Here is a 14,663-nt window from a genome sequence, read left to right as displayed (position 1 = left end):
ATTATTAAAAGCAGTTATAATATCTGCCTGCGCATCTGGAGAAAGGCTCAACATGAAGTCTCTTAGTCATAATAAGTTGTTTGGTTAGAATACTAAAGATGCGTGATAATTATGCCAAGCGTCTAGAACAGGGTGCTCAACGTGAGTATTTAGTATTATCTACGGTGTCATAGATTGACGTTAACATCAAATCGTAGATCTTACGTTTTTAATACGCCCGTCTCTGAAAGAGCGGAGGCGTATTATGTGAACACCCGTGGCGGTCGGGCGGTGGGCGGGCGGTAGGCGTCCAGAAGCATGTCCGCTTTCTAAATCAAACAGTTTTCATCCGATCTTCACCAAACTTGGTGACAATGTTTGTGGCTATAATATCTCGGTCAAGTTCGATAACCAGCAAAATCGCCTCAGGCACTCTCGGGTGATGGCCCTTGAATTACTCGAAAAACTGCAAATTTAGCCGTGTCTGCTCTCTAAGTCGAATAGTTTTCATCCGATCTTCACCAACTTTGCTGACAATGTTTGTTAGCATAATATCTCGGCCAACTTTGATAACCAGAAAAATAGCTCCATGCGCTCTTGGATCATGGCCCTTGAATTAGGCCAATTTCGATGACGGGCGTATTTTGTGACAGTTTGCCACTCTTGTTCCCTCCGCGTTCGCTGTATTTAAGCAATTCTGGACCATTTGGGAATTGTTTGTATCACCTTAAGATCAGATCAAGACATAGATGGCCGAACATTGTTTTGGCGTCTGCTCCATTTGTTTATAAATTTCAGTTGCTGGTCGCCAAAAGTTCTGATTATCTGTGCGAATCGATGACGAAATTACATGTTTTCTAAACAGTAAAGCCCATCTAGTTTAAACGTTATTTACTTCCGCCTCCCGCGTCCGAATGACGTCATAGTCTTGGTGCATGTCGCCCTGATGTGTTGCTGCACTTTGACATATTTTTAGGAAAACAGGTATACTATCAATGTGAACATTAGCGATCGAATTCAAATCATGATTGATGAAAAAGCGACTGTGCCGTTCATGCGTAGCTATGGTAATTAAAATGTTCTACGCGCTTCGCCTATCAGCAATTTTGTTACAAAAATGTAAGACCGTATAACAGACAGATTGCGAATAACAATGATATAGTTCATATTGCTCTTCACACAATATAATAATTATGCCGCTTTTGAAGAAAACGTCTACGTTCTTTTTGAACAGCCCTCGTATTTATACTTAGATCATTACAGAAGTCTCTAACATTGCAAAATTACACCAAAAATTACTAAAACGGGCCATTTCGTGCCTTAATCATAAAATATTTTTTTCTCAAATGTTAATAGCTAAACATTATTTACAAGCTTTAGGACATATGCGACAGTTTTGTAAAACAACGATTTAATGTCAAAAGCGTGAATGTAATGTTTGCATTTGCATATTTTTTGCATACCTAACTACAGATGTTTTCAAGTGAGCAAATTTTCGCGAAAATAGCAGCTGCAAGCATAAACGAATATGAATATGCATTGAAAGAATCGTTGCTTTCATTTTGATGAATGTCAATCCATGTCTTTGACAAATTTCTTCTTAACCAAACCAAAGCAAACTTCACAGTAATATTCTTTGGGCAGTAATCTTTGAAATGTCTTCAAATCTTGGTCTATGTTGTTTAAGAGAAAAAATGTCTTTAAAAACATATTAAAGGAAATCGCTGGCCAGAAAATAAATTACGTCTTCTCGCAAATTCCTTCAAATTATTGTATTTCTGTAAAGGTGGCTTCTTGGAGGAAGGGGACAGGGGATGGCGGTGTAGGGTACAAGTTACCCTTACATGGTTTTATGGACAAATTATAAAATCATCCCTCAAAGCGTTGTCATGATCGTAAGATCAATTTTCCTTGGATGCCGCTCTATCAAATTATCCAAGCTCATGTTGATATGCTTATAATCATAGCTGCCAAATGCGGAACTAGGTTTCTCCATATGTTTTAACTGAAAGCTTTAAGTGGCTTCTTCTTTTACGCCAGTGGTCTTAATTCTAAATGATTTGAATAGTTTAACAACAAGTTCAGCAAGTTTAGTGAAATAATTTAGAAACAAAGACAATATTACATGTGAATTTAACATGTGAAATGTTATTGCCTTGACGTAAGCGCACATCAGATTTGATGTTGTTTCAACCTTCAATGCATAGCTAAGCTTGGTCAAACACGTACTTTTTAACCTTGTCTGATTCATATGGAATGTAACTCAGTCAAAAGAGTCGGACAATATAAGTACAGTGCAATACATTCTTCTTTATCAAAATGTGTGACCAAATATTCCAAAGCCCTCCAAAGAATTGATATAGATCAAGCAAGTACTTAACCTGTTATTTTTAAGACTTCTTTCAAAATTTGCCATTACACCTTAGGACAGTGATACTGACATAACAGTCGCCAACTTTGTTATGAAGTGGACAGAGGGTTAATAACATTTTTGAAAATGAAAGATGGCTGTTGGGTTTTATATATATTCAGGCAATTCAGCATGATGTTGTGAAAAAGGTAAACGACACTTTTCTAGCATTTCTTTCATAAGCCTTGTATTGAACTTATCGGTATGGTGTCAGTATTGAAAGACTGTCACGTTTGCAAATAATTTAGGATAGGTTTTTTAATACCGCCATTTCAGTCTATTTTATCTGCAAAGTTAGGTGCAAGCGCATATTTTATAGCCGCATCTAATGTGCACGTTTTACATTTATCATTGATAAAGTAGTTTTAGGAAATAGCATTGTGTTAACTAAATTAATCTATACACTTAAACAGTGGTAAAATATTGAAAGTTTGAGAACCTGATTTTTGAACACCTTCTTCCGTCATTTCGATATTCTACTCCCTGCCCCAAAACACAAGATGAAAACCTTATAATGGAATTCTAAGTAGGAGGAAAAAGGAAAAAATAATTTATTTAACCAGAGAATCTGGATATAACAATAATCGCCATGTTTCAATTTCCCCAAAGTGCGGGAAGATTATGATAATCAGTATGATAGTGTTTAACCTTCGGGTAAAATGTTGTGACTTCTCAAGTCAAATTTCTTGACTATAAAAGTGTGCTGTTTTCTCCTGCTTGTCTTGAGTGCGTGCGTGTTTTCGCTGACTGCGGTTTATGGTAAAGGGAGCGTCTCTGGAAAATAGCTCTATCTTTTAAATATAAATCCTTGCATTTTTTTTCCAATTTCCCAAACACTCTCGACCTTTTATCTAAGCCAGAATCATTTTATTTTATTTTGTACTTGTTGTTGGATATTTGAAGCAACCCGTCTGCTGTATTTTTTCCGTTAGTTTCTTTTTGTTCAAGGCCTACTTTGCGATGTGTGTCTCTATGGTTGTGTTTGGGGTGCTCCCTGCTTCCGAGAAATCTACCCTTATTTTTTTATATAAAAAACGTGAATTTTTACAGGTTTACTTTGTCGTACTTCGACTGTGTTTCAAACTTATCTTCTCATAAAAGATAAATAATTTGAAAATTATACAGATCAAAATGCGCTGTAAAATATAAGAAATGAATGTTAAAGTATCTGCTTGTAATCTGATGCAGTCGTTTTCAAGTGTCAATGAATGGACAAAGATACTGCCAAAGTTGTAGGAAAAATGTTTACTTTCAAATTCATATTTGTGAAATGAGGTTGACCGGTTGTATACTGTGTTTAACGTATATTTAAGGCGGCGTTAATGTGTGCGTTTCAGGTATCTTGCAGCGATGCATTCATTGTAAAACACTTTCACCATTCCTGTAGATTTATTTTATTTTACCACAAGTATGTATTAATTACAGATCCTCATCCTAGCAGCTTTTTGAGTAATTTCAAATATTATGTTTTTCTCAGGTATAAGTTCCCCTACTATTGGTGCATAATTTTTTTACATAACACAAGTAAACAACATAGTTGTTGAAGATTGTGGGGACTAAGATTTATCTTGCCTCCTACAAGATTCTTGCATTTCTATTGGTCAATAGACGTCACGTGGAGACAGGATATATTCCATATCCTGCTAGTACATTTCAGATATGAATTTTGATTAAAAACAAAATGGCTGCGCATCGCTAGCGTAATTGAATCTAGTCAGATTATAAGCTCCAGCTATAAATATCGTTTCCGAGATAAAAAATTTCGTGTTTTTTGCCGTTCTATTTTTTCCTATCTAAATCAGGTTCGTGAAGTTAGTGGCTATAGAAGAACAGTAACTCTGTATGTTACATTCTACCGTGAAATCTGATGATTTTCGAAAGGAAGGAACATAAGTTTTTCAAAACCAGTTCATAACCTGTGTAAATGAGTTTCTGTGTTTTGTGATTCAGTAATAATACAGTTCATTTTACATTTTATGGCTGGTGTTAAATCAACTCATTCAAATATAATCGAAGCATGATGACCAGAGAATATTGCAGGATTCAAGTCTGCACAGTAACTGTAAGTAGCTTTATTAATATAAAAATTATGTCAGTTACAGCGAGGATGTAAAAGGTAGTCGGCAAGATAAAATCGTTACACTGCTTGTTGGTGACAGGATACGGGATTTACGCTGTCTCGAAAAATCCATATGGATTTCCTCGACAGGGTATATCCCGTATCTTGTCACCAACAAGCAGTGTAACTAATATTATCTCGCCTTCTACAAATTTCTTGCATTTTTATTAGTCAAAAGACATCACGCGCCAACAGGATATATTCCATATCCTGTATGTAATTTTCCGATATGAATTTTCATTAAAACAAAATGGCTGCCGTATAGCTGGCGTAATTGAATCAAGTCAGATTAATTGTGTTTTCTTGCCGTTTTCATACTCTTACCTAGTTTAGACTGGTCAAAGTAGCCGTTAGAAGCGGATATAGAAAGGATATATAAAAACAATAACTCTGTATTGGAGACACGGTCGTTGAAGAAATCTTGTTTTAAGTCGTAAAGCAAATGAATTAACATTATTTGTTACTCAGCAGTTTGTTGAGGATCGTTTAATCTACGTGCATGAAAGGGGAAGTTTCAAGACATTTTAGGCATCGTAAAATCTGATGATCTTTGAAAGGATGGAACAGAAAGTTCTTTTGTGTTTCTGATTAAAACCTGTTCATAACCTGCATAAATGATCTTTTGTGTTTTGTGATTCAGTCAAAATACAGGTCATTGTACATTTTATGGCTGGTGTTAATCAACTATAAACGAAACCTGATGACCAAACAAATGATTGTAGGATTCTTTTTTTTTCACACATTCACACATACACACAATAATACAGTCAATTTATAATTTAACATTTATACAAAAATACACATATTGGAATTACTTAAATTTTCTCGACAAACACGTCTCAAATTAAAGAAGTCTTAAATAAACGTAATGTAACAGTAACTATGTTTTAAAAGAATTACCATGCGTCATAAAGATTATACATGACAATTAAGATACATACAAAAAAGAAAGTCTGTCCCATAAGATAATAAATAGTTCCAGATTTGAATAATAAGATAGTATGAATATTATTATTATTGGAAACGAATACAGTAACATCAATTCAACAAAATTCTTGTAATTTCAAGTAATTAATTGCTAAAAACTATTGTAACAAGAGAAAATTCTTTAAATTATGCTTAAAAGTAGTTATATTATTTTTATGAAGTTTAATGTAAGAAGGAAGTGAATTCCATATGTGTGCAGCTTTGTAGCTAAATGTTTGTTTCAGGTAGTTTGTTTTAGGTTTAACAATAGAAAGATCCATGTTTTCGATTGAGCGCAGACTGTAATGATCATTATGAACAAAATGTAGTAAATCTGAAATGTATATACGACAATCTCCTGTTTTACTTTTGTACACTAATAATGAAATATGGTATTTGCACCGGTTCTCAAAAGACAGAAGTTTTGAATTTTTTAATACTTCATCAAAGTTGCTACACTTTGATTTTGTGATTATTTTTATAGCGCGTCTCTGCAAAGATGTAATTTTATCAGTGTCCGATTTGTGACAAAGTCCCCAGACATTGCAACAATACTCCATGGTTGACATAATATATGCATTGTAATACAATAGTTTCATCTCATCTGTTAAGAAAAATGCAATTCTTTTAGTAGAGCAATTTTTGAGTTTAGTTTATTGGCCACGGTACTAACGTGGGATTGCCAAGACAGAGTTTCATCGATATATACACCTAGAACTTTCTGACACTTCACATTTTCAATGACCGAACCGTCTAAAATTACCTCAAGTTTTTTAGTATGTTTTATTTTGACTCTAGTGCTCAATACCATACATTTTGTTTTTGAAGGATGAAGTGACATGTTATTTATTTTACACCAATTATGGACACTATTTAGGCTATACTGAAGTTCAGACTGAATTTTTGTAATACTGTCGGCGGATTTATGTAGGGTGGAGTCATCGGCATATAGATCAATGTTGGTAGTATTTGAAATTAACGCCATGTCATTGATATATATCAGGAAAAGAAGGGGACCTAGTATGGATCCTTGCGGGACACCTGATTGTACTGTCATTCTTTTGGAATGCAGCTTCTTTACTTCTAGAGTCTGTGTTCGATTAGCTAAATAAAATTTAAATATATCCAATGTTCTGTCTGTAAAATGGTAAAGTTTCAGTTGATAAATCAGTATTTCATGATCCGCCATATCAAAAGCTTTCCTTAAGTCAAGAAAGATAGCCCCTTCAACTCCCCATCTCATGTCTTTTAGCCACGTTTCTATTAGATATGTTAAAGCAGTCTGACAGGAGTGGTTAGGTCTGAATCCTGATTGATTTTTGTGTATTATATCTGTTCGTTTAAAGAAGTCCTGTAACTGTGTAGCAACGTGACGTTCAAATATTTTAGATATTGTATTAAGTACGGAAATAGGTCTATAGTTTCCTGGGTCTTGTTTGTTACCTGACTTGAATTTAGGAATAACCCTTGCTTCTTTTAATTTATCAGGAAAAGTACCATTGTATATACTATTATTTATAACAGATGCAATTGCAGAAGTAATATGATCTCCACAATATCTCAACAATCTTGGTCCGATACCGTCAAGACCAGTAGATTTTGATAAGTCAAGTTTGTCAATGATATTTTTTACATCTAATGGAGTTATGTATTCAATATTAAACTGTACATGGCGCAATTTCGCATCTAAGTTTTTTGAAGTTTTGTAAAATTTGTATCAACTAAAGGTATTTTTGTAATTATATGGGATACATTTACAAAATGGTAATTAAGGGCATTTAATATTTCCAACTCATCAGTTACGACATTATCGTCAATTTTGAGTTTATAAGGAATATTAAGTTGTTGGTTTTCTTTGTATTAAGTACGGAAATAGGTCTATAGTTTCCTGGGTCTTGTTTGTTACCTGACTTGAATTTAGGAATAACCCTTGCTTCTTTTAATTTATCAGGAAAAGTACCATTGTATATACTATTATTTATAACAGATGCAATTGCAGAAGTAATATGATCTCCACAATATCTCAACAATCTTGGTCCGATACCGTCAAGACCAGTAGATTTTGATAAGTCAAGTTTGTCAATGATATTTTTTACATCTAATGGAGTTATGTATTCAATATTAAACTGTACATGGCGCAATTTCGCATCTAAGTATTTTTGAAGTTTTGTGAAATTTGTATCAACTAAAGGTATTTTTGTAATTATATGGGATACATTTACAAAATGGTAATTAAGGGCATTTAATATTTCCAACTCATCAGTTACGACATTATCGTCAATTTTGAGTTTATTAGGAATATTAAGTTGTTGGTTTTCTTTGTCATTATTGGTAATATTCTTTAGATTTTTCCACAGATGTTTAGGGGATTTATTATCTTTTACAGCGTTGTTATAAAAAGTTTTCTTACTTTTCCGTAACATAGAAGATGGAAATTTTCAAAGTCTTTATGCTTGTAATAGTAGTCTCGGAGATAAACTGCTTGTCGAATATCTTCTGTAAACCAAGCTGGTTGACAAACCTGTTTAATTCTTTTCTGTTTAACCTTTGTGTGTTTGGCTAGAACATTATTGATGATATCATAAAACATATCTAGCGCCAGATTTGGGTTAGATACAGTTTCGATACCATTTAGATGTGAATTTGCTAAGTCAGTTCTAAAAAGGTCTACATTAAAGTTTTTGAAACACCTGTAAACTATTGTTTCATGACTATTTATATTGTTTTTCATTGTCTTCTTTTTTGTAGACTTGTAATAGAGAACAGGTAAATGATCGCTTATAGCGTAGTCATATACAGCGATATCAGATATGAGATCGCTTCTTGTGGTATAAATGTGATCTATAATAGAAGTACCCGTTTTATGTATTCTTGTAGGTGTTTCAATTAATTGTGAAAGACCATATTTTGCAAGGAATATCTCCCATCGTTTGTTTTTGAATTTATCATTTTTTGCAGTTGGGAAATAATTTATATTGAAATCACCCAGAACATGTATTTCATAATGTTGATACTCTAATTTACTAAACTGACTGTCATATAAATCTATCCATGACTGCTTTGAATCAGGGGTCTATATACAAAGTTAACAAGGAAAGGTTTATTTCTGGTTAAACTGATTTGTATCCAAACTGATTCTAACGCATCTAATTCTAAATCATAGCGCCTTATATATGATATTTTATTTGATATATATACAATTAAACCGCCACCTCGTTTACAAACACGATCTTTTCTCTCAAAATTGTAGCCTGGAATTACTAATTCATTATCGTGTACATCTTGTGTTAAAAACGTTTCGCATATTCCAATTATATCAATATGTAAAGACTACATTAAATGAAATTTTAATTCATCGCGTTTATTAAGAATATGTTGAATGTTTAAGTTAAAAATGCGCAAACCTTTACTTTTACTTTTTGGCTGAATATTAATTGCATTTCGTGCGGTATCCAATAAATACCTATAGATTAATGATGGGAATAGCGGTAGGTCTTCCAGGCTGATATTAATTCTTAAGCTGTCCGAATTACAATCATTTTGTAAAGTAATACATGTAAATGCCGTGTATTTTATCAAATCAAATAATTTGTAAAAGTGTGTATACAGCTGCAATATTTGCACAGGCTTAAATGAAACTGTACTATTGTTTACGTTCGAGCCAATTACACATTTAATGGCATTTTTATCAAATGAACAATGGTCTTTATGATGTAAACTTATAAAGTAACACTTACATTTGATTGAGTTGCAGTTTGTACAGAAGTTATTTAGATTATCAAAAAAGTTAGTATTTTTGTGATGAGAGTGCTTGTCGTCTGATTCCTAGTGATATCGTCTGAATGAATCGGGAGAACGTCTCTGATATCCCGTATTGTGTCTTCCGGTTTGCGCAAACTCTGCATCCTGCCAATTTCTATTTCCTTCCTTGCGCCTTCCGCAGTCAACAGTATTATGGTTTGACTTTGTACAGTTTGTACACCACTTCCGTTGTCTATTCGAATTCCAACTTTGTCTATTTTGGTAGGTATTATACTCTAATTTACCAGAGTAACGCCGTTCTCGTCTGCCGCCTCGATGTTCCTCCGAATGTCCATATCTGTCCCTCCTAGGAGTAGATTGTACTGTTAGTAGTTTTGTTAATTTACATTATGTGTCGATTATAGCATGGAAGTAAAGGGTAGTCGACAAGATAAAATCGTTACACAGCTTGTTGGTGACAGGATACGGGATATATGCTGTTTTAAAAATCCATATCAGGCTCGGTCTTCACTCTCACCTGTTATGAATTTCCTCAACAACGTTTATCCTGTATCCTGTCACCAACAAGATGTGTAACCAATAAAAGTCAACAGACCATTCAAAAAGTATCTCAGTGATAATGTGTTTTTTGTTCTGGTTTTTATTTCATAAATTCATTTTTGATGAACTAAATTAGGCAAACTTAACCTGATTTATGGATACAGTAAAGCCATTGTTATCGTTCCAAAAGAAATATCATGTGACAGACACCTTAACCTTTCTTGAAGATAAAGTATGAATTGTATCAAAAAAGTGAGTGTTTAAGTTTTTTTGGTGCCCGTTAGTTAATGACACTAAATACTTAAAATATGAATTATGTCATTTTATACAAAACTATAGCATTAATTATAAACAAATGCAGGTATAAACCTATCACGTGTGCATCACAAGCAGTCAAGTAACTGAAAAACAAGCAGTGAACAAAGACAGCTGTTATCCTCATGTGTATCATTTTTATCTCATTTTTAATATGATTCTAAAAAGCTAAGTGTAGACATTTAATGGTCGCTAAGGTGCATAAGAGTAACTTTTAATACAGTAACAGTAATACAAAGTACAATATGTATTTGTTTCATCTATATTATATGTATAGTATATGTCTCTCTGAGAAAACTTATTCCTCTTAGAACAGTACTATATTTTATTGTAATCATTTAAAGCTTGTCATAATCATATTCACTAGGAATGGCTTATATCAATGGTTCTACTTTTTTGTTATCTGGCTGTTATGTGTAAAACAATATTCTTAATCCTTAACCCTTACCCTGCTAAATTTCTAAAATGGACTGGTCCATCATTCAATTTGGGCAGCACCACTCATCATTTAAAGGGGTGTTCACTGAAAATTTACTGACTGAATAGCAAACAGTGCAGACCATGATCGGGCTGATCTTGGTCTGCACTGGTCGCAAAGGCAAAATCACTTGCCGCTAGTAAGTTAGGGATTAAAGTCAGTCTCGAGCCATTGCTTCCTCTGTATCGCTAGTTGTTTTCAATATAAATATCAAATACCCCGTTCTCTTCCTGTAGAAACGTGAATACCTAATTCTTATAGGGAAACGCCCTCACTTAACTGTTACTAATTATTTTTCTACATCTAAAATTTTTATCTAATATTTATTTAAAATTCACCTTGATTGGTGTATCTGACCACTGGAAATGGAACTTAAAAACTCTGCAAGTGTACGCCAGGTCAAACGCACAATAGTGAGGATGAAAATGCCTTGTGTATTTTATTGAATCAGTGTAAAATTTAGCTTGATGTTCTAGCATGTTTCATAAGAAATCCCCAAAACGTTTATCTTAAATTCATTTTTCTAAAACGTTTTTACTTAACTGAAACAATTTGAAGGTGTAGAAATTTTACTGAAATTGCTTTTTTATCAAAATTTAACAATTATCGTTTTACGATATGTTAAATTATGAGTATAATCTGCACGGACAATTTGAAATGTTATTCAGTTTACATTTACAGAAGATCGAAAAAAATAACGACAATGAAACCGAGCATTGTGACGAAAACACAAATTGGAAACTCTCTTGATTATCTGTTACTGTTGCGATGACTGTTGTGGAAAGATAAAGATAATGCAGATAACTTCTTGCAAGCAACAGTTAAAATACAGAATTTCAAACATAAAATAGAGTGTGCCGAAAAGATTTATACTAATATGTGATTTTAAGCCATTACCATATTCTGACCTTATCTATTTTTCTTGCTAGAGTTCGCTAAAACATATGCAATATTCACTTGACATTTATTGTAAAGGAAATAAGAGATAGACATCATAATTTGAAATTATAAAAAGACAACATGATAAACGATAAACCTTTTGGAACAATAAGTAAGCCGTATTGTGTCCGGTATGATCATGTTAATTCCATGCAGCTTTAGAAAAGTATGGCTGTAAAACAGAACTATAAGTCAATAAACAAATAAAAAAGATTTGTTCTGGAATTAAACTTCGTTTGAAATTACTAGATTATATTTTATTTCTCGTACTGTTTATTTTGTTTCTTACAATCTCTCATTCACTCGTACTCCCACGTCCCAACTCCTATACTCGTATACATATGTTTTCAGATTTTTCATAACTCTTCAGATACACACCCTTTCCTCCACTCCCTATCTTCACTATTTATTCGGGAATTGTAATGTTTTCTTCCCTTTTAATATGTCATTTGCTTGTGTTTCTCTATGTTGTTTCTTTGTATACCCCATCTCCGCCTATACGTCTTTCCTTCACTACCAACACGCTTTCTTTTTTTTTCTGTTTTCAGTTATTGACAAATATTTTCAAAGAGCTGAGCGCTCTCTCCTTCCAACATCTCTTGAAAAGAACAATTCTGATATATGGAAAACTGATAGTTTATGCAGAAACAAGAAACAATTAGCTATAGAGTTTTGATCTATACAGTTTGATTTATACATCTATAAAGTTGCTGCGTAATCATACTTTACATACGTTGAAACTTCAACAGAAAGATTGAACCATACACATGTCAAAGTACAAAAGTATTTGAATGCGACACTGATAAGTAGGACATAAGTTGGACATAAAAGTGATATGATGCCCCTTTACATTCATTATACTAAGTGAAAATAGGTTACATTTGAATTTAATGACTAATAACATGTTAGCAGAATTTAATTTTGGCATTCATTGCTTTTTACATAAAAGACAATTGAAATAAAATGAATTTTTTTGCATATATCAGGTTGTTATTTTGTAATAAAAAGCCTATTATCAATCATTTCACATTAAAACTTCATAAAAAGGTTGTCTGCAGATATTTGACACAGAAAGCATACGACTGAAATTTGGCAGTTAATTATCAAACAATTTACAAGTCAGTATATATTAGGAAAGGTTACATTAATCAGCATAAACCATAAACTACGTCAGTATGATTGAGTCCTTTTGGTCTTTTTTGCCTTAACATAAATTACATTCTTAACCCCATTCAAGACGACAGAATATATTAGATTTTGATTGATTTTGCAGAATTACTAGAACATCATGGAATAAGGATGTTGTAAGTGTGGTTTCGGGTGCTCACAATTATGCTGTCGTTTTTATCACTGACTATTCTAAGCTAACGCCTGACTGTGATTGTTTGCTTGTTTTGTCCATTTTGTAATTGTTTTAAATTGTTTTACTTTTTCTATGTTTATCTGTGTACATTTCACCCAACTGCACATCCAATCAAACATTCTGTAGAGTTTCATTTTTGAGAGGCTGCAGTTTTTTTTTGTTTTTTGTTTTGAACATGGCTAATCTTACTTGATCTTTTTCATGGTTACTACGTTGCCGAAATATCTATATCCACTACTACAAAATGTAAAATATTGGGTAAGATCTCGAACTCAAAGAAATTGTACAATATGAGTTTTCTTTTTTTATGTTGCCGTTTAATGGCAGCATTGTATTTACGGCAATAATTCCTGTGAGGTAAATATACATGGCTCCCTGTGCTTTCTTCTCATAACAACGTAAGCACACATTATAGTTTGCATATGTCTTGTTAGAGATTGTTTCATATTATACGAACTCTTTAAATCATTTTAACAAACACATTAAGCAAATTAGCATAACTTTATGGGAGTTTATTTTATATATTACATAATCTTTATAAAAACGTGTCGTTGTATACCTGCAATAAGAACGCTGTTTTTGAAAATCCTTGAAATCAATCATCAAACCTAAGTCCGAAGAAAACATAATGATTCTACTGCTAAAGACTTTTATTCTTTTAAAAGTAAGAATGTCCTCTTATCTTTTTATTTGTTGTATCTATTCTACAACTATTGAAATATATAAAAGGATAATGTTTGGAGCGGACCTTGTTTCCTTTATCCACCATGAAAAGCCGGAAAGCTGCAATTTGACTTAAAGCAGAACTTTTCAGTTCTGTTAACTTATAGCTGTGTCATTGTGGTGTTTAACTTTACCAAAAATCAAAATGTACTGTTTTCTATGAAGTATTATAATTGATGTATTTTTTTCTAATAAATCACTATGGCATACATATGAATAAAATCTGAAGATGCAAACTAACTTTGTATTAAGTTTTTCACATAGAATTTCCGTCATAGTAGGGCATAGGGTGACAAAGAGTAGATAATAAATGACTGATAAGAATATTTGTACCAATTGTTTAAAAGTTTATTGCTGGAAGCATCCACTGACTTTAATGACAACCATCATTACAAATTCGTAGTTCAAAGATATTGACACACTTTCATTTGTTATACGTCATCTCCAAAATATGACAGTTCAGATGTTTGTCCCAGCCTTAATGAGCGATATGGCTTTGTTAATATGCCTGAAACATAAATAAAAAGGAAAAGACAAAGGAAATCGAAGAGATGGCTAATCTTTTTTAAAAATTACTTAACCACAGTAACTGTACGTCTCAGAGAAACAGGAATAAAAGGAACTGTCAATAAAACGCACGGTTTGTATATCACTCGACAGAGAAGCATGCGCAAATAATGAATAACATATTTGGGCGGAGCTAAATCTGCCGAAAATGCTATGTCATTCTATGTAAAAAATAGCTTAATCTCAACTGCTTCTTATCATTTTTCAACATATCCATTGGGGTGAACAAATTATAAAAGTAAAAAGTTTTAAACTAATTTTATTTCAAGATTTCCGTCGAAACCGGGCAGTATGTGGCAAAGACTTGATAAAATATGATATTTTTTGTATCTAATAGTATTTGCTTCGCCATCGATCGCAAAACATGTAATTCATGTCAGATTTTGCCAAAAGGGACTCTAAAACTGACAGTACCTTCTGTCAGTTATAGTTAATTAAACAATACATAATGTTTACACGGGAAATACCGGCAATTTTAACTTGTAAATGAATATAGAGCCCG

The sequence above is a fragment of the Mercenaria mercenaria genome, chromosome 1, assembly GCF_021730395.1.
Source record: "Mercenaria mercenaria strain notata chromosome 1, MADL_Memer_1, whole genome shotgun sequence".
Taxonomy (NCBI): Eukaryota; Metazoa; Mollusca; class Bivalvia; order Venerida; family Veneridae; genus Mercenaria; species Mercenaria mercenaria.
This window is presented reverse-complemented; position numbering follows the sequence as displayed.